Genomic DNA, 21,433 nt, shown 5'->3' on the forward strand with positions numbered 1-21,433 from the left:
GTAGGCAAGGCTTGCAGAGGTGTGAGCCCTCAGGTTGGCTGAGTATAACTGAAGGATTACAGAGACTCTGGGAGCAGAGGTGGGAAAAGCTTTCAGGCTGAGGAAGGACTGGATGTTATAGGAACTTGGTGTGTTTGTTGAACTTTTAGAAGCTCAGTGGCAGGAGCACTGAGGAAAGTGGCAGGAGACAGTATAGGGTGGGACCAGAGTTTGAAAATTCTTGTACATCATACTGGAGGGTGTAGGTTTTATTCTGTAGGCAGCAGGTAACAAACAGAGGCTTTCAACCTGAAGAAAACAAAGATCAACCAAGATCATTTTTTTTTTCTTTTGAATGAAAGAAAGCTAGAGATGATACACATCATGACCTTGACAGAGAACCTAGTTGGGGAGATGTGATGAGGACTCGCAGTGGCAGCGGAGATGGGGACAGAGGCCCTGGAAGAATACACATAGATTGATGACCAGGGGGAGTTGACAGAAGGACTGAGGTTCCCATCAATTAATTTGAGAACACAGATGAAGGTCAGGTTTTCATGTATTCAACATACCTTTCACTGACCATCTTCCACATTCTGGGAGCTGTTTAAGATGACTGAGAAATAGTTCCTACCATCAAGAATCTCAGTGTTCCGTGGGGAGGGTGTAGGATTAAATAGTAAATATGTTGTGGTAAATTACTAATGATTGCCAAATTTTAGAGTGATTACTATGTGTTAGACCAGGGGTAGGCAACCCCTGGCACCCGTGCAAAACATGGCACACCAGTAACTTTTGCTGGCACTCGAAACCCTCTTATAATCTTCCATTTACAATTTTTTTCTTAATATCGACTTTTTTATTTTTCAGATAAATTCAGTGTAGGTGCATCTTAGATAAATAAATAATTTTACATAACATGTATACATTAAAAAATAAATGTATTTTTCATCATCATATACTGTGTTTTTGTCGCTTGAATGAATTTTATTATTTCTTCAAGGTTCTTCACATACGTACACCTTAAGAGATATCAAGTAGGCGTAGCATGTTCTCAAAAAATTAGGGTTTGCCCTAGCCGACTTGGCTCAGTGGATAGAGCGTCAGCCTGCGGACTGAGGGGTCCCGGGTTCGATTCCGGCCAAGGGCACATGCCTGGGTTGCGGGCTTGGTCCCCAGTAGGGGGCGTGCAGGAGGCAGCCGATCAATGATTCTCTCTCATCATTGATGTTTCCATCTCTCTCTCCTTCTACCTTCCTCTCTGAAATCAATAAAGAAATATTTAAAAAAAAAAATTAGGGTTGGCATGCAGAAGAATTTTGAGTCAGAGATTTTGCTGGTTTTGCCATGCACTCACAAAAAGGTTGCCCACCCCTGTGTTAGACACTTGTCTTAGTCCCCTTGGGCTACTATAACAGAGTAACACAGACCAGGGAGCTCAAACACCAGAAATTTATTTCACACAGTTCTTGAGGCTGGGAGGTCCAGGAGCAGAGTACTGGCAGATCCCATGTCTAGTGAGGATGATGGGGAACATAAAAATACATTTTTTGGAGGGGGCTAGCAATCTGACTCTGTACCTAGTTAATCAGTAACCTAATGCACATTCTTGTTAGCCTATAATCAAGTCAGTGCCCCTTCCTTAATTATCTGGTCTTGCAAGACCTGTTTACCTAAATACTTACATTTTACAGAGGCCATAAGCCATGAACCATACACAATCCCCAGAGGGGGTTATCAGCACTGGCGCCAGGCCAGGTCTTTAGGTGTGGTCTCATGGCCCCCATCCCAACACACAGGGCTTTTTGCAAAGCCTGCGAAAGGTCCGGAAGTCTGATCCTTATTTGGGGGACAAAGAAACCAAAGGGTAAAGAGAAAGCTTTTCCCATATTGGTTTGCTCAGGATTGGGAAACAGGGTCCCCTGAGTCACGGTACTAATTCAGCAGGAAATAAAGGGTTTTTTCCTGTATCTACGGGTACTCCTGTGTATTTTTTGGTCGCCTGGTAAATTCTTACAAGGACATGCTTCCTGGTTCGCAGACAGCCGTCTTCTCCTTGTATCCTCACATGGTGGAGAGCAGATAGAGAGGAAGTGAACCCTGTAATGTCTTTTCTTAAAGCCGCTAATCCCATTCATAAGGGCTCCACCATCGTGACCTCCCAAAGGCCCACCTCCTAATAGAACCACACCAAGGGTTTAGGATTCCAACCTATGAATCTAGGAGGACACAAACATTCAATTCATGGAAACACTTTTCCAAATATTTTACATGAATTGTTATGCCCAGATTTCAATATCCCCAAAAGCCCACCAGGGAGCCAGCCGAGTCCAATGCAAAAGCAAAGAGTCTTTATTTGAACTAGTTCGGCTCCCCGACCACACTCACTGATGCAACGGCAAGCCAAGTGGCAGAGAGAGAGAACTCTGTGTGGAGAGAGGTTTTATAGGGGGGGTTGGAGCAAGGGCAGGAGAAAGGACTGTGGGCCCTGCCGATTGGCCAGGTGCAAGTCGGTGTCTTGTCACACAGAATGTGGTCATATCTATGGCGACTTCCCTTGATTGTCATTGGTTAGTTCAAAGAAGTCCTGGGTGTGGCCAGCAGAGGCTCAGGCTTCCGGGAAGAAGCCTTGCTGAGCACATGGCCAAGGTAAGATGGAGGGCGTAGCCCTTACCCTGGGGCAAGATGGAGGGCGTAGTCCTCGTCCCTTCAGAATAACCTGTTTATATTTTTATAACAATCTTAAGAAGAGAGTGCTATTATAATCCCCACTTTACATGTGAGAAAGTGAAACAGACAAGCTAGGCAACTGTCCAGAGTCACAGAACCAGAGTAGTGAAGAGAGTGACATTTTAACAGGTGTGTGGCCCCAGTCCATGCTTTTGAAACTAGACACACTTCCTCTCTGATGGAGATGTATGGGGGCATTCTGCATGTGGAGGCAGGCGTGTTACAAATTTTGTTCTAGATGCTAATTTGGAGTAGCACAAAGTTTATTTTCCCGGGAGACTATTAGAAATTTTGATTTAGAGGCTGGAAAACAGGTGAGAACTAAAATCATAATTATAATTTGTATGTAAGGAAGGCAATGGGAGTGTATCTCCAAGGGAGATTATTTGGCCCAAGATTAGATGATCCTAGTCTGGGATCCCTAACACACAGTCAGTTTACAAAGGACAATCCAAGAAACGAAAAGAGCAGGAATGTCACAGGGTTACTAGACAGGGGAGAGAGTGGGATACAGATATCAGGACAGAGTTTCTAGAAAGAGGGAGTGAGGGTGAACAATTGTCTGATCACCTGGCATTAACAGACCATCACTGTCTTTGGTCTGTAAACTACCTTCTACAACCAGAAATCATCAATCACTCTTAGAATGACCTTTTATTTTCAACCTTTTACAATGTAACTTCACAACAATAAAAATTGTTCTAAAAAAACCAACAATAATCTCCCAATGGCTAAATTCCATCACCTATTTTCAGTACTACCTAACTTCTCTGAGCATTTGTAATGGATAATTTTTCATTGAATAAAGAAGCTTCTAGAACAAAGAAAGCTATAGTCTGTTAATGCCAGGTCATCAGACAGCATTTGGAAAATCGTATTTTTTGGGGGATGAGGGGACAGAACAGACCATGCAGCTACCATTCTTACAAGGGGACAAGTTAGCCCACAGATTTGGGATGGTCAATCAGAGTTTATTAGTTTTACTTCTCCTCCATCACATAGCAACTTAGTAATGTAGCCACAATACATTTTTACTCATTAATGCATTCATTTATCCAATAAACAGAGTTAAGCACTTGTTAGTGCTATGCATGCACACTGTATGTACATGCAGGTGTTGGTATGTGTTCAGGGGATGGAAGAGGAAATGGTGTTGGGAGGGAAGGCTGACATGGGAAGCCTGCCAGGCGTAGGGATCAGCATTATAAAGCCAGAGAGAGCAAAAGGACACACACAGCCTGTTCTTTAAATGGTGTCAGTGCAGTGGGGCTAGGGAGTTGGTGGGACATAATATTATTACTGGCAGAAGCCAAAATCAAGACTCAATGATAGCGACTAGTTTGAATCAGATTTTATTTCAGAAACTTTTAAAAACTATATATGTCCTACATTTTAATATTAGTACTAGTAATACTGGCATGTCACATGCTTCCCTTCCTGAAAATATGCATCATCATCATATTGAAGCACAATTTTTGGACTGGAACATGCTGTGTTCCCCTGGGCAGGATGTCCTGGATTCTTTGTCCACTGGAGTCAAAGAATGAATCCTGGGATAGGAGGTGGTCTAGCAAAGGTGGAAATTTATTGAAGAACAAGTACAGACTCCCACGTGGGGAAAGGGAAAGATTCCCACAGCAGTCTGCCACCCACGTGGGGAAGGGGGAAGAGTTCCACAGAATGGACTCCCTCATAGGGAGGGAGAAGAGTTCCACTGACTTCCTTTTCCCTGTGGTTTATAAAGGCTACAGATCTTTGTGCCTTGATATCCCCTGTGATTGGTCACTATTCCCTTGGACTGGTTACTATAGTAACTTCTGAGCTCAAAGGTCCGACCTCACATGGGACATGTGATCTCCCCCCCTCCTTCTTTATTGTTTCCTGTTCCCTTTGGGCTTTCTTCTTCTCCTTCTGGTTGAAGGGCTTCCTTCCCTTTATTTTGTAAATATAGACCTTTTGCTGTTCCCAGCTCCCTCATTCTATGGAAATGTACCTGTTGCAGCTTTTCAGCTCCCCTATTCTATGGAAATACACCTTCTGCTGCTTTGCGGCCCTGTGCTTCTTCCATGGTCCTCTTAACTTCTAAAATTTTCTAAACCTGTCTTTTCCACCCCCAAAATTCCTGTTTGAATGTTTATGAATGTGGGGTACATATGCTATACAAAAATAATTTTATTAGCAAGTGTATGTGTGCTCACACTGATATTTCCATATTTTATATCTTTTATTCTTTCTTAACGGTGACAATTGCACACGGTGCATCCAGATCGCATTGTCTCACCTGCGAAACTCTGATGGAGCTGGTTGGAGGAAGAGCAGATTTCTCCTGGATCTGACTGCCTGGGCCACCTGGGAAGCCAGGTGAAGCTGCTAAGGCAGTGAACACAGCGCTCAACCCGCCACAGCAATCCTCTGTCAGGGAGGAGAATAAAAAAAATACAGGGAAAAAGTCAAAGAAGGAGAGGTGGAATGTGTGGGAAGTGAGGGAGGGGAGAGGAGGGAGAGGAGGCAGGGCCGGGGCAGGAAGTGGAGGCTCCGGGAAGGCCTGTGTGAATAAACATGGGAGCGTGTTTTGTTTTTGCTTTTCTTATTGTGGCAGGTGATACATGAAGAGCGACTTTGTCCTGGTTTACAGCTCGAGACACCAAGCAGCATGCTGCTTCTTTTCCTGTGACATCCCTTGCGCCCTAAAGACAGAAAACAGGGCTGTTCATTTCACTGTAGGACCATCAGCAGGAGCCAACAGGAAACACAGGGAGTGCTCAGCTTCCAGGTCAGATGTGTGTGTGTGTGAGGGGGGGGGGGGCGAGGAGGTCCCTGAGATGCGAGAAGGACCCGGAGAATTATGGAGGAGGAAGGAAACCGGCTTGCATTTGATGGGGGTCATTCTAGAAGCTGCAGACCCAGCTCCCCACCCCATTGAAGAGGGGGAGAAAGGTGTTTGCAGGTGTACCCCAAGCTTCACGAGAGCCCCCGGGCAGGGCACGCACCTCTGATTTCCCCCTGGACGGCCACGCACCTCCTCCAGAGCCCAGGGCGCCCTTTCTTTTGTGTCTACTTGTGACCTCCGCTTCCTTCCATTCTGGTCAAATATAAACGATCAAACCCGCCTCTGCGAAGCTTCCCATCCAGCATTAAGCAAAATCAACCCCCCGCCTGTGCCGGTCCACACACTCTCCAATTCCCTGTGCTCGGTAGCTGTTCCTCTTTGGTTCCCAGAGATGATGGGGTCTTGGGGCTGAAAAGGAGCTCGCTCCCCTCTCAGGCCAGGAGGGAAGGGCACGCCTGGGTCAGTTCCTAAGGCAGCCATGCCCCAGGCGCGGAAGGCCTTGCCGACATTCTTCATATTTAATCCCAACCAGACCCGCGCGATTTCCAGCTGGACGACACTTGGCTAATTTCGGGGAGGCTCCGCGGTGTCTGGGCCGCGCCTGCCGCCCGCAGCGCCTGGGAACACTTTGTTGACCGAGGGAATCAATGAATCAGCAAACAAACAGCTTTTGGACAAAGGAGGACCTGACGCAGGTGAAGCGAGAGGATTCCAGGACTATTACACGGATGGCAAGCTGTGGTTGGAAGCAGGTCTGCCGAGGCCTTGGGACCTTTAACCACTGGCGCAGCCTCTATCCCGCTGGGCAGGGCTGGGCCTGGGGGAAGGAGGCAGCAGAGACCTGCCGCTGCGCAAACAGCGACCACAGCCAAAGACAGAGCTGCACCACCAAGGCTGTCAGCAGAAGTGAGGTTTCAGTGCCGCGAAGGCCTTCAAGGGAATTGCACTCATTCCTGTCGAAATTCACAAGGAGAGGAGGGAGCACACCCGAGCCGCTGACCTGCCTGAATGCTGGGGAGGCCGGGCTTGTGATGGAAGCGGGCATTGTCCTCCATCGCAGCAGAAAGTACTTAATTGTCTTTTAGACACATACGATAAAGACGCAGAAAGACTTAATTACGTCTGAATATTTTACTCACTTATGTCCTTCAAATTCTAGGATTTCCAGGTGGATGTGTGCTGGGCTGCATATCTGGCGCTTCCGCCAGATGGGGCGTGCTGTGCTCTCTGTTCCTAAAACACACAGATAGGAAGGTATTGATACTATACTGTGTCAGGAACTAAGGTTTTTGTAACTTTGTGGTTTTTGCAAATAAAAATGCTGTAATTCCTATAGTCTGGGCTGCAGTTCAGCCTTTGCTTGGGCAGGGTGCTGTAACTGTAGTCCCTGGGCAGTTTAATAAAGGCTCCTAAATCTTTGATCTGAGTCGCTGGTGGTCGTCTCCGTGGGTTGCCCCTTACAGATGGACAGCAACTTTGCTTACAAATAGTATCCTTAGAAGGAGAAATCTAGCCCACATTACTAGAGGCATTTGAAATTCTCAAAGTGGAATGTTCTAAGGAGGGATTTATTTTAAACATATAAAAACAGATGGAAGTCTCAGTTGATTATCAACAAAGTGGATCTTGGTAAACAGCTGTAGTAATCAAGAGATATAAGCTACTTGGGTACTGAAATGCCAAAAATTTTGAGTGGGGGGTGAGGGGGTGGGGGGGTGGGGGGCAGTTTTGCATCTTCCTGCAAGCTCATCTGCACCTTGAGTAGCTGGGGGGTAGGCGGGTGAGGGATGTGGGGGTTATTGACAGCCCAGTTCCAGACATGCAGCTTCACGACTTCAGATCAGGGCTCAGCCACAGCATCTTGGGCAAGTTACTTCCTGCCCCTGTGCCTCAGTTTACTCATTTGTGTAAAGGTGACAGTAGAACCGTGTAGGTTTGCTGTGATGGTTCAATAAATTAGGATGCAAAGCACTTAGAATAGTGCCACAGGAAACCAGCTGATATTGAGAAGGCTAACCCCTGTTTTGTAAAACTACTGTTTGGAATTCTCTGCTATTTTTTAGATGGCCTCTTATTCTTGAAAAAAACACACAAAACTTTGCTTTCTAGCCTGCTTGAATAATGAGGAAGATAAACTTAGCTGCCTGACCTTGTAGGCCAGAGACTAGAGACGCCCATACTCTCAATGCCAGGCCAGGTGCATTTTTTAATTGGATCGAACTGTGTAGTTCCCAAGGCCACCAGCAAGATAACCACTAAGCACACCTAGGGCTGGCTCTTTAATGAAAAGGGAAGTTCTGCTTGTAGTTTTGCTTAGGATTTGAATTCATTTTCTCTGAGCCCACCACGGTGAATAAAGAGTGACTCCAAACTTTCTGAGCATTGCTTGCTTTATTCCGGTTCTCTGTCACAATATGTCGAGTTGTTGTTTGTGATGTGGGGAATCAAGACAAAAAAATAAGTAAAGCCGTTCTCATGACAGTCCAAATCTCAGTGTCTGGTTGGTTTAAGGCCTGGTTGGTTCAAGTATTATAAAGTGGGGTAAATCTACAGATGAGCCACCATGAAAGGCAGCAGGCACACAGAAATGACCAGGAAATGGGCCTCGTCCTGAATGACAGACCGTACAGACTCAACGACCTGCAATAACCTGTCACTAGGGCAGATGGGTTTGCAGTTGTTTATGAAACCTCCATGAAATTGTATCTGCTGACATGAAAATAGCATCCCATTAATTTTGATGGTATTCTAATCTCTTTCCTCTCAGATGCATAGCAGTCAGGGCAAGGACAGAGCCTGCAGGTAGCAACAGCCATCAGCCTTGTTCCCTATTTAAGTCACATCTCCAGCATGAGGGGCACTTAGCCAGGGCTCTGAAAAATGACCTGGAAAGTACCTATGAAACAGCCCTATCCTGAAATCAGCAGTTTTGACATTTCAGAGCAATATGTCCTTGTTTCTGCAAACTTCCAGCAAAGCAGGTTAATAAGCAGATCCTATATTCTATGCAGTGCCACTGATCTTGCACTTTAAACTTGGGAGGACTGGTGTGTGTCATGCATTCCCATTTGGGCGTTCTAGAATTCCTTGTTTTATGTTGGTAAGAAGGGCTTGACCTGGTAATAACACCACTGATTGTCTCAGTAGTGTTGAGTCAGCTGGCTTCTGGGTGGCGGCTCGGAGAATCTGTCTAGTGGCTTTCTCTTACTTGAGAGCATGCAAGTTGGCATTTGGTGCCTTAAGTCCAAGTCCTAGCGTTTCAGTGGTGTGGCGTGTTCTGCGACAGGCCAGATCTTGAGAACATTTGGAAGTTGGGCCTGCATTGCTGGCCAGGAACTTGTTTCTCACAAATCAAACTGAAGTATGGCAATAACCATCTCAGGTAGAAACTGTAGTTTAACTCTAATCCTGTTGTTTGGCTTAACAATAGAAAAGTTATTTTGATTTTCTGAATTATATAAATCATCCCATTCGATTAAACGCCTTATTGATTGTAATGTGACTATCCCATGGGTTGTGGTCATACTGGTCTTAGAAAGCACATTTTCCTTTACCTGGGAAGGACAGCACAGTTATCACAAGGTCAGAGGGCTCTAGACCCAACACTGTAATTTAGATAACATGCTGTTTCTGCTTCTGTAAACTGCTTTTTGCAAACTAGGTTCCTCGTTATAGATCCGAGGGCTCTACATAATGTGTTTGACCCTGAGACCCAAAACTATAATTAACATGCTTAATTCTGCTTCTGTAAACTGTTTTTTTTTTTTTTTTTTTTTTTTTTTTTTTTTGCGAACCAGGTTCCTCATTCCAAACCCTGGGATGTAATCAATACCTCTGTGATTTTTTGCCTATATAACCTTGGAGCTGCGACCATCTTGTGATGGGATTTGGGAAAGCAAAATGGCCCCTCATAGTCCCGGATTGCAATAAATGTGACTCTTTAATTCAACTTCTTGAGGCGTACTTCTGTAATTCACAGGGTACATTACAACAAAAACAGCTACCTTGCCCATATCATAATTCAGATTCCATATGTTAAATCTACTTTTGCCTAAATGTTATTTTCTACTCTCCAAAACATCAAAATTGGTTTTGATCCTCTATGACATCGTGATTTTATGCATCATGCATTTCTGTGAATTTTAAATTTGGTTCCTTTGTAGAATAAGGATATAAGCAACACTGAAGTAAAATAAGGCTAAAGACGTGCAAAATTCTCCTTCACCCTCAAAAATAACATAATCACACCGCAGGTCTCCATTAATAACCTCTCAGCAGAACAGACAGAGGCCACGCATTTCATGTTCAGCTACCGCTGAGAATGTGCTAAAAGCTTTTTCTCGGACTGGTTGTCATTTCTACAACTTGCAGACATGCCATGCTTCAGAAAGGCATTTTCATTTGGATAATAACTGAGAGCTTGTCACATGCTAAGTCACTGGAACTGTTCAGCAGGGAAGAAAATAGCATGCTCTCCCCAAGCCTCTTCTAGCTTCTTCCCGTGTCCCACCATCAAAGCACACTGTTTTGTATCACACAAAGGAAGTTTTGAGTGGTTCAGGTCTCCTGTGAGAACTTATTTTGTGCTGTTTTAGTCCTGTCATTAGAGGCTTCTTCTTCCTTAATAGTGGCTTCTTACTAGATCTATCATTCTGTCTGTCTCTGAGAAAGCAGAAATTATTGCATTAATATTTATTTTGCAAAGGAATATAAGATATGAAGAAGAGACTATGCCAGCATTACATGCGGATAATGTGCAGAATTCTAGGTATGTGTCATCAGCTCCCGCATAGGTTTGGTATTTCTCATCTTATAAATTCTGGGGAACACTGACTTAAAAATTAGATACCTCCTCTTTCTTCCTGGAGGTAAATATTAAACAAGGGCCCTGGAAATCCTCTGGTAGCAATGAGCACATCGAACACCTAGATCTTGGTTCCTAATATCATTCTTCAGTAAAAGGATCATAGCTCATTAAGAAATGACTGATTCTAGGGTTTGGGCAGGGGATAAGATGAGTTTATTGATAGAACTCCCGAAGACCGAAGTTGAAATTATTTAAACAAAATAAACCAAATAATGTTAGATTATAACCCAGAGTATAAAATAAACTTCCACAAATCCATATGTGATTAAAAGAATAATAAATAAAGGGGACTCGGCAAATCTCTTGGGCAGAAGGATTCCAAATAATTTACACAGATACTCCACCCTTGGTAAAGTGGAATATAATTCTCCATTCCTGAAATGTGGATTTGGTATAGTGAGTGTTGAGAGGGGAAAAAGTGGGAAGCATAACTATACAATATTGAAACATGACAAATACTACTGCAGCCACATGGTCAAGGTTAATATCAACAGTGATAGGTCATGTTGATAGTATGTACCCAATACATGATATGATAATGACAATACTGCACCTCTGTGTTCCTCCCCTAAGCTCACTATCCCAGTCCTACCCTGAGAAATACATTAGACTAATTCCAATTGAAGGTCATTCTACAAGCTACCTGATTGGCACTTCTCAAAATTCAAGGTCATCAAAGACAAGGGAAGTATGGAGCTATCAGATCCCACAGGAGCCTAAGGAGACATGGCAACTAAATGTGATGGGATATCCTGGAAAAGGAAGAAGATATTAGGTAAAACTAAGAAAATCTAAATAAAGTGTGACCTTTAGGTGATAATTTTATATTAACATTAGCTCATTAATTGTGACAAATGTACCACACTAATGTTAGATATAAATTTTAGGAAAAACTGGGTCCAAAATCTTCATACACAAATTTAAAATCCAAAGTATCTAGGAAAATATTTTTTAAGATTTACAACAATTTTATTTGGTGCCAAAACACTACCTGTTTTTGTCTTCTTTTATCCCATTCTAGTGTAAATGTTTATATAGTTTAATTTGTATATACTATCGTCTGATTTCAGTATCCTGCTCTAAAAACACTTCTAATGGGGTTACAAAATATATGGTCTATGTACCATATTGTCTTTCTAGAATCCATAACTTTTGGGATTCCAAAATTCATTCTTTCCCCAAGGGTTTTGGTCCATAACTGTGGACCTCTGGGGTGTATCCCATTGGGTTTTGTGAGAATTATGGGATTCACATGACAAGCTTAACCCAGTCACAGTCACCTAATATACATCCAATAATAATTTATAATTATCATCATAATTACAGTTCCCTGAGTCCAACAAATATTCTCTCTGCATCCTGAAATCCCCGGAGGTCTCAGCTACTTGAATGGCTTGAAGGAGATCTGTTTCTCCAAATCAAGACACATATGTTTTCAAGGTGGACCTCTGCCTTGACCACTGAGAGACATTGGCCTACCCCTTGTATTTCCATTTTTGCTTTATTGATGGTATCTGTTCAAGAATGTGACTGATTGCTTGCACTGAGCAGAGCTGAAAGATGTCCCAACGCTGTGGTTTAATTTCTGTCTCACAGACTGCTTTTTCTGCAGACTTCAGTGTGCTCTGACGCATCCTCAAACTGCGGTAAAAAGTATGTCAGTGTGCTTTCTCTGCTCCTGTTTGTAAGTGATAGAATCATGCGCTCGCATCTCTCCTTTCCCACAAGACCTCCCGCGAACAGAACGCGGCATGCATCCATCTGTGGATCATCACCTGTCCTGGTGGCGATCCAGGTGGCACCGGATTTATTTTCCCTAAGAGATAACCAGACACGGGAGGACGAACACACTGCTGTCACCCTTTGGAACCCGATTCAGATGCTTCCTCTCCTTCCTGTTCGGAAGCCGGTGGCAGGAGGGCCTGACAGTGACCCCACATCCACAGTTATTGTTCAGGTGCCAAGAGCGGGCTGACCAGGAATCGTTTCCACATGTTTTTGGCCAGACATGGCAGACCTGGCGTGTGATTCTTCCTGCTCCCAAAACAAAATTCCTTTATTATGACTCTCCTTTCTTCTTTCCTTTGTGTCCACTGCCTTTTCAGTATTTCAACGGATCTTGCTATCTCGCCCTTGTTATTAAGCCACATTTTGACTTTAGGGTTTCCTCCATTTGGGACACGCCATTGCTGTGGGATAGGAACCCACACGCAGGAAAAAGCCCAGATGTTCTCTTCCGAGACACGAAGTCCTCAGAGGCATCAGTGTTGTTGGTGAGCTTGTTTCTGACAACCACTTCATTAGAGAAGGTCTGATTTCCATATGGGAACCTCTGCTTCAGAACATTGTCAAACAATTTCCAAAAGTTTTTTTTATTGAGATATAATTGACACATTACATTAGTTCCAGGAGTACAACATAATGATTTGATCTTTGTATCTATTGCAAAATGACCACCAAAATAAGTCCAGTTACCATGTTTTACTACATAATTTCAAAAATTAATTTTTTCACGTGATGAGAACGTTTAAGACTTATTCTCTTAGCAACTTTCAAATCCAAAACACAGTATTAACAGGAGTAAGGGACAAAATACTGTCGTCACCACACTGTACATCACAGCCTATGCCTTCTTTTATAACTGGAAGTTTGTACTTTTTAACCCATTTTGCCCACCCCCACCCTCCACCTCTGGCGACCACGAATACATTCTCTGCATCTATGAGCCTGGTTTTTGCTTGTTTGTTTTGCTTCCTGATTGTATTGGCTGCAGATGTGCATTATAGTGATACAGAGGTTACTCGCCTCAGAGGCCCGTATCATGGCCATGCCTGTGATGGTTTCAGCTGTGTGTAGTTGCAGGTTTTAGCTGTGTGTAGCTGCAGGGATGGTCTTAGCTGTGTGTAGCTGCAGGTGTCAGCTGTGTGTAGCTGCGAGTTTTAGCTGTGTGTAGCTGCCGGTCTCAGCTGTGTGTAGCTGCAGGTGTCAGCTGTGTGTAGCTGCAGGTGTCAGCTGTGTGTAGCTGCGAGTTTTAGCTGTGTGTAGCTGCCGGTCTCAGCTGTGTGTAGCTGCCGGTCTCAGCTGTGTGTAGCTGCGAGTTTTAGCTGTGTGTAGCTGCAGGTCTCAGCTGTGTGTAGCTGCAGGTCTCAGCTGTGTGTAGCTGCCGGTCTTAGCTGTGTGTAGCTGCAGGTCTCAGCTGTGTGTAGCTGCAGGTTTCAGCTGTGTGTAGCTGCAGGGATGGTCTCAGCTGTGTGTAGCTGCAGGGATGGTCTCAGCTGGGTGTAGCTGCAGGGATGGTCTCAGCTGTGTGTAGCTGCAGGGATGGTCTCATATGTGTGTAGCTGCAGGGATGGTCTCAGCTGGGTGTAGCTGCAGGGATGGTCTCAGCTGTGTGTAGCTGCAGGGATGGTCTCAGCCGTGTGTAGCTGCAGGGATGGTCTCAGCTGTGTGTAGCTGCAGGGATGGTCTCAGCTGTGTGTAGCTGCAGGGATGGTCTCAGCTGGGTGTAGCTGCAGGTCTCAGCTACTTGCTATTTAAACAGAGGAAGGAGCAAGTACAAGGCCTGCTGGGAGTTCAATGCCCTGAACTCTCCCCCACTCCACGCCTTGTGAGCCCCCCTCCACTTGAGAGCTAGGAGCCTGACATTTGTAGAACTCGAACTGAAGGCTGTTACCTTCCTATGTTATTTATATTTAGTATGAATGTGGGGATCTGAACACAAGCATCAAAGAGTAGGAATGAAAGGTAGGAGGACACAGGCCCAAGGCAGGGAGAGGTGCCATTAGCAGGAGTGGGGGACAAAGTACCGATCGCTCATTTAAGACCCCATGTGAGTCGAATCTCCTCTTGAAATTACCTCTGCTACCCAGCAAGTTTTGCCCCTCCACATTTCCAGTTTTAAAACAACAACGCAATGTGTGTGCGCCATCCCGCAAGTTCTGTTTCTAAAAGCACGGGTGACCTCTTTTAAAGGAAAAAAAAAGACCATTCCACTTGAAAAGCATTCAAACCCATCCCAGTAATCACACAGGAGTCTGAGCTTCCAGCGTGTGGCCTGTAACTGTCCTCAGTGCGGGGACAGCTGGGGCTTCTTCAGTGAGCCGATCAGATCCCGTATTTTCCTTCTGCCCCTCATTGAGTGCACAGAGGGTCTTCGTCCTCCCTGCCTCCCTCCGCCTTTAATCATCTCTGCCAACAAGACGACAGGTGACAGGAAGATTTCTCTAACAGAAAGAGTTGTCACGGCTACAATCACATCAATAATAAAATTAACAAGTTAGTCAGTTACCCAGGTAATTCATGTCAAGGTGAACCTTAACCTTTGAAATGATTAGGATAATGGCCATCACTCTTCATTTTCCAAGACTTGATAAACTCTTTCACAGAGTATAAAACTTTAATGCTCTTTATTTAAATGTAATATTTCCTGTAAAAAACTTAGTTCTGGATTTAGAAAAAATACACAGGAAGCTATATAGTCAATTAAATTTAGTGATTAAAAAACGTTGAAATGTTGCTGTGATAGACAGATTGCTTAGTAGGAAGGAAAAAATTGGCTGATGTTAAGAGAGAGGTCCTGTGAGCATCTTTTTGGAAGCCCAACATCTATTCAATTGATTTATTTTCTTATTTTTAGGCCTACCAAAGAATAACTTTTTTTTAAAGGGAGCATTCTAAAGAGCTCTCAAAGATCCACATCTCTGCCTATTTGTCCTAGGAACATTAATTCAAAGCTGAATGCCTTATAATATAATTGCACACCAGTTTTTAGAAATTCTGTTAATTTTTAGACAGGATTCAGAATGGTCTGCAAAAAGCAATTTTCAGTTTTAATTACTGCGAAAAGTGGGGAGCCAAGATTAGCCCCCTTTGCTGCCACCTATTGTTCTACCAAAGAAATGACTCACTTGTAAGACTTGCTTTTTGCATAAATTACTCATCAGAATGGTTATTTCCAAAATTAAGATCAGATTATATTCATGATGCTTTTTCTTCAGGGACTCTTTTTGTCTCTAACAGTTGGGGAACAGGTTTCCGAGTGCTCATGCATGAGATTTAGACTTTCCTCCTGGCGCGTGCTGCAGACATTGGAGAAGGTTGAAGAGACAAAAACAAAGGAGGCCTCTGATTCCTAAACAAGCTCACGTTACCCCAAAAGGCTTGGAAGCTCATTTTTGTCAAATAAAAGCATTTAGCTTGATGACAGCACTCATAGCCCCGGAAGTCAAATTTAAAGTGAAGATTCCCCCACCGCATGGTTGCTGTGTGTCGGGCAGACAGTTAAAACCTGGAAATATAGCCATGGCTGTAGCATGGTCCCAGCCTTCGGACATGTCAGGATTTAAAAGAGAAGACAAATGACATTGAGAGAAGGAAGTGCCTTGTTCGTGTTGATAGAGAATGGATTGGTGAGGAATCAGGAAATCAAGATAGAAAGCCACGATCATAATCCTGCTATGAGGTAACATCAGTGAGAAGGAGAGTTGGTGATAGGAATGGAGAAGATATAATGAAAGAGATAATCTAAAGATTGAGACTCAGTGACGAAAACAGGTGGAAGAGAAAAGATCATTTCAAGTTCAGGATGAGGGAGGCTGGAAGGGGGTGTTGGTTGGCAGGAAAAAATGGTTCTATCCCTGTATTTCACTTACCAGGAGATTCATACAATTACTGCAACTATCTGAAATGTGCCCCCTCCACACACACACCAAATCACAATAATAAACCAATGAATAGAAGTCACATGACCAACAACTGAGTTGCTCCAAAATAGATACAATGATAGGATCTCAAATTAAGCTCCTATATTCTAACCATATTAGATTATTTTTGTCTCTGGCTAAGATGTTATTAACTTTCATTTTAGAAACTACTTTCACTTAGTTAAAAAAATTAATGCATGGTACACGAGAAGCCAGAAATTAGGACAAGGAACAAGGTGGGGAAATAATTTCCAGAGGAAGCTCTAAGAGTCATGGTGACTGTCCAACTTTCTAAATAGTTTAAGCTTCAAATTTCCGCCAATTCCCCGATTTAATATCACCCTCTTGTCTTTCTCAGAATCTTTTGCTGTTCACCTTAGACTGATGCTCGAGCCAGGAGAGCCAGTTTGGGAATGCCCTGGGGTGAGCTGGTGAGGGCTCTTCTGAGGAGGGAACTTCTGAGTCAGAAGACTGGCCCAGTGCACGGCAGCCAACCATGTATTAACAACAACAACAAAAGTAATAATAATGCACACACTTCTATGGCACTAAGCAGGTACCCAGCACCATTCTAAGTGCTTTACATATATTAGGTTAGTGAATCCTCCCCATTACCTCTGAGTTCAATGCTATCCCTACCCCTGCTGCACAGATAAGGAATGGAGCACAGAGGTCACACAGAGAGTGAGGGGTGGGACTAGGATGCAAATCCAGAAAGTCCGCGTCCCAGCTTGCGCTCTTACCCACTACCCAGGGCTCACACTGTACCGTAGTGTCAACAGCCGGCAGAGGACCTTCCCAAAGGAAGTATGCTTGTTTCAAAGTATTCAAAGCTTGCAAGCTATAGACATGCAAAGCTGATGGTCGTATATCCAAGCTGGTATTTGGTGTTTCAAGACATCCTTTCATTCGAACAGTCTACGCATGGGCTATTTTCTCCCCGTTGACTTTATAGGTAGACAGATTAATTCAATGAACTAATGGACCATACATCCATAAACTGGTACTGTGTGTTGTTCTTGTCAAATGACTCGTCTCATTATTTTTAGGATTAATAAGCCATTTTATTGAGCATCCTCTGGTTCACAATTTCTGATTAACCTGCTACATTGCTCTAGATGGATTTCTCACATACATTCTAAATGTTTAATTACTCTTCACATATATAGAGTATCACATAATAGGAATATGATAGGAATAAAAAGAATAAAATTTGGAACAACATAGTACACGGTATAAATAAATTCATTTTTCTTTTAGTTTTTTCCTACTAAATGATCTAAATTACAAAACTAGTAATGGCTCATCTTAAAAATGAAACAATATATTTTAAAATGACAATCTCTCTCTATTCTTCCATTTCTACTCATCTGAAGTATCTAACATTAATAGCCTGGACTATGAAAGACACAGAGAGAAGAGTGACAAGTAAAAATACAGAAACAATAACACAAACCTAAAATCAATCCAAGCTAACACACACACACACACACACACACACACACACACACATCTTCCAACATTTGTGATATATCCACTCAACTAAAATTGTGTATGTGAAGTATTCAGAGGGGTGTGGGCAAGAAATACACAAATAGACACACACACACACACACACGCACACACACACACACACACACACACACACACTCCTCTTGGGTGTCACTTGTATATAGCTTGTATCTCAGGGATATCCCTATAGATGGCGTAGTGATAAAAAGGCAGTCACAAGTCCTATGTGCACCATGACTATTCACCAGGAATAAGCAGGCCATTAGTCTGAGATATGCTTGTATATATCTGCATTTGTTTAAGCAAAGATACAGGTGCGGAAGGGCACACGCTGGGCTGTTAGCAATGTTACCAGAGGGGCGGCAGTGGCAAAAAGGATCAAAGAAAAGGGATGGGGCAAAAATTAGCTTGTTATTTGTATATTTTTGTACTATATTGTTTTGTTTGCCTCCGTGTGATTTTTTACTTTTTAAAAGTAAAAATATATATAATGTAAGGAACGTTTAAAAGAGGAAAAGATTCAACAGCAGCAAACACACAACCTAATAGGTATGTCTTTCCACACCTTTATTCTCGTTCCCAGAAACATATAAACACATGTAGGATTTATTTTATATAAAAATGGAATCATATTATATACTTTAAATTACTACTTGATTTTTCCATTGAACAATACACAACACATTCTTTTACACAGTCACGTAACATTTCATAGTTCTTCCATCAGCAGGCCTTACACTAGGTTTATGCCACTCAGGCCAGTGCTGAACATGTACATTTTTCGTCTATGGGATAAATCTCAGGGGCACAAGTCATAGTACTTTAGTTTTAAGAAATGTTGCTGCATTAATTCCCAAAGACTAGCAACTTGCTTTCTACCAACATTGGATGTTACACTTAGTTTGTTTATTTGTTTTTAACTGTAGACCAGTTTAATGTTTAAAAAATGGAATCTCACTGTAGTTACAATGTGCGTATTTCTGACCACTTGTGTAATTAAACATTTTTTATTTGCTCATTTTCCATTTTAATTCCTGTCTTGTAAATAGTTTGCTAAATTCAGTTACTCTATTGAGTTACCTATCTTTTCTTTTATAAGACTGGTCAGAAATTACGTAAAATACACTTCCTCCCAGTTGCAATTTTTTCTAAGTCATTGGTATTTTACTTTCTGTCATTGTCTGACATGTGAGATATTTTTGTTTTGGGGGCCAGGTTTGTTTTTTGATTAGTTCAAGGATTCTGGAGTCCCTGACTTCTTGAGATTTCTCATGCTAAGTTTATATAACAACTAGAAGCCTGGTGTACAAAATTCGTGCATGGGTGAGGTCCCTAGACCTGGCAAGCGATCAGGGCCAATCGGGTTCCCCTCCTCCCCACCTCTCCTCCTCCTCCTTCTCTCACCACCTGCATCTGCCACCATTCACCCCCAGTTCCCTGTCCCAGCCTGGGGCCCAGCCCTGATCAGGTGATCAGGGCCTGCTGGCCAGGGGGAGGGACCAGGAGGTTGGCCAACAGGCCCCACCCCTGATGGGGTGTGTGTGTGGGGGGGTGATTGGGGGTGTGACTGGCCAGGGGGAGTGGCCGTGGGAGGTTGGGAGGGCAATTGGGGCCCCGATCGGGCCAGTTGGCTGCTTGCAGTGCTTGTCATAGTGACCGGTCATTCCAGTCACTGGATATATATATATATACTAGAGGCCCAATGCAAGAAATCCATGCACGGGGGGTGGGGGGTGGGGGGGAGGGGTCTCTCAGCCCAGCCTGCACCCTCTCCATTTCAGGACCCCCTCAGGGGATATCTGACTGCCAGTTTAGGCCTGATCCTAGTTTAGGACATCCCTCTCTCAATCTGGGACCACTGGCTCCTAACCACTCACCTGCCTGCCTGCCTGGTTGCCCCTAACTGCCCTCCCATCCTGGCCTGGTCGCTCTAACTGTCCTCCCCTGCTGGCCCAGCCACCCCTAACCACCTCTGCCTCAGCCCCCGCCACCGTGGCTTTGTCCAGAAGGATGTCCAGTCTAATTAGCATATTACCCTTTTATTAGTATAGATAGGTTCCCATGGATTCTATGGTAATGTTTTAGTTTAAAACACATTTAACTTATTTATTCATTTGTAAATAAGAATAATTCAGTTTACTTTTGTGACTGTATAGTATTAGGTATTTAAGTTTATTGTGTTGAAGCTTTGTCTAGGAAGTCTAACAAATTTGAATTAAGAATAGTTAAAGATTTTTCTCTTCCATAATTGAATGGAAATGGTTACAATATTTCAGCATTTGTAGTATTTACTATTGATTACTTAAACTTTAACATGTTAAATAATTTTATTTTTTAATTAGAATTTTTGTTAGGAAAGAGCTTACTTTTGTCATATACTTTCTCAGCATCTATTGCTATAATCATGGATTTTACCCTCTTTAATTTAATGGTGCAGTGAACTATGCTGACAGATTTTCTACTGTTGAATCACATCAATAACTTTAATAGAAAGCTTACTTATGAATCCTTTAATATGCTACTGGATTTGATTTACTTGGAGTTTTGCATTAGTATTAGTGAAATTGGCCTACAGTTTTGCATTTTGAATTATCTTTGTCAAATTGTGGTATCAAAATTTTCTCAACTGAGAAGCTTTGCAGCGTGGAGCAGAGGAGGCAGGAAACTGAACGGGAGCAGGAGCTGGGTGGATACCATGGCTGGATCACCACCATGAGGCGGTGAAATGCAAGACCCAGGTTCCGCAGCCACAGGCCGAAGATGCTGAAGAGCGGAGAAAGCACCTCCAGTGGGAAGTGCGGGGAGAAAGGCGGGCTCGGGAGCAGGCGGAGGCTGAGGCGGCCTCCTGGAACCGTAGGATCCAGCTGGTTGAAGAGGAGCTGGACCGTGCCCAGGAGTGCCTGGCCACTGCCCTGCAAAAGCTGGAGGAAGCTGCGAAAGCTGCCGACGAGAGCGAGAGAGGTATAAAGGTTATTGAAAACCGAGCTTTGAAAGATGCAGAAAAGCTGAAACTCCAGGAAAGACAACTCAAAGACGCTCAGCACATTGCAGAAGGGGCAGATAGAAAGTATGAAGAGATGGCTCCTAAGTTGGTGATTACTGAAGGAGACTTGGAACCCACAGCGGAATGAGCTGAGCTGGCAGAGTCCCGTGGCCGAGAGACGGCTGAGCAGATGAGACTCATGGACCAGGGCCTGCCATGTCTGAGTGCCGCTGAAGAAAAGCACTCTCAAAAGGAAGATCGGTATGAGGAAGAGATAAAGATTCTTACTGATAAGCTCAAGGACACAGGGACTCATGCTGAGTTTGCTGAGAGATCGGTAGCCAAGCTGGAAAAGACAACTGATGATTTGGAAGATAAACTGAAATGCACCAAAGAGAAGCACCTCTGCACACAAAGGAGGCCGGACCTGATCTGCTGGACCTGAATGAGAGGTAGAGCCAGCCAGCCCCGCCCTGCTGCTGCTCCTCCCTTGGACCCTGAGGCCAGCCTGCGCGAAGCTGACCTTTAACTGAGGGCTGACCTTTAATTGGAAGGCTGCTTTCTCCTTTCACCGGCCCCCACCCCACTTCCCCACCCGTGTCTTTTTCACCAAATTGTCTCTGCCTCCCCTCAGAGATTTTGATTGGGCTAGAGGCTGAGCAACTTTGGGAACAACATTTAAAGCAGCGGTTCTCAACCTGTGGGTCGTGACCCCTTCGGCGGTCGAACGACCCTTTCACAGGGGTCGCCTAAGACCATCCTGCGTCTCAGATATTTACATTACGATTCATCACAGTAGCAACATTACAGTTATGAAGTAGCCACGAAAA

The 21,433-nt window shown here is 43.7% G+C and overlaps 1 long non-coding RNA gene and 1 pseudogene across 1 annotated transcript; both read left to right on the top strand.

Annotated features, from left to right (window-relative positions):
• The first annotated feature begins 4,761 nt into the window (after positions 1–4,761).
• LOC118670546 lies at positions 4,762–6,921 on the top strand. The gene is made up of 3 exons (XR_004972374.1): positions 4,762–5,070; positions 5,309–5,482; positions 6,072–6,921. It is a non-coding gene; the product is annotated as an uncharacterized LOC118670546 (long non-coding RNA).
• A 9,889-nt stretch (positions 6,922–16,810) lies between these two features.
• Positions 16,811–21,059, top strand: LOC118670842 (annotated as a pseudogene).
• The last annotated feature ends 374 nt before the right edge of the window (positions 21,060–21,433 follow it).

Source organism: Myotis myotis, unplaced genomic scaffold, assembly GCF_014108235.1.
Source record: "Myotis myotis isolate mMyoMyo1 unplaced genomic scaffold, mMyoMyo1.p scaffold_m19_p_16, whole genome shotgun sequence".
Lineage (NCBI taxonomy): Eukaryota > Metazoa > Chordata > Mammalia > Chiroptera > Vespertilionidae > Myotis > Myotis myotis.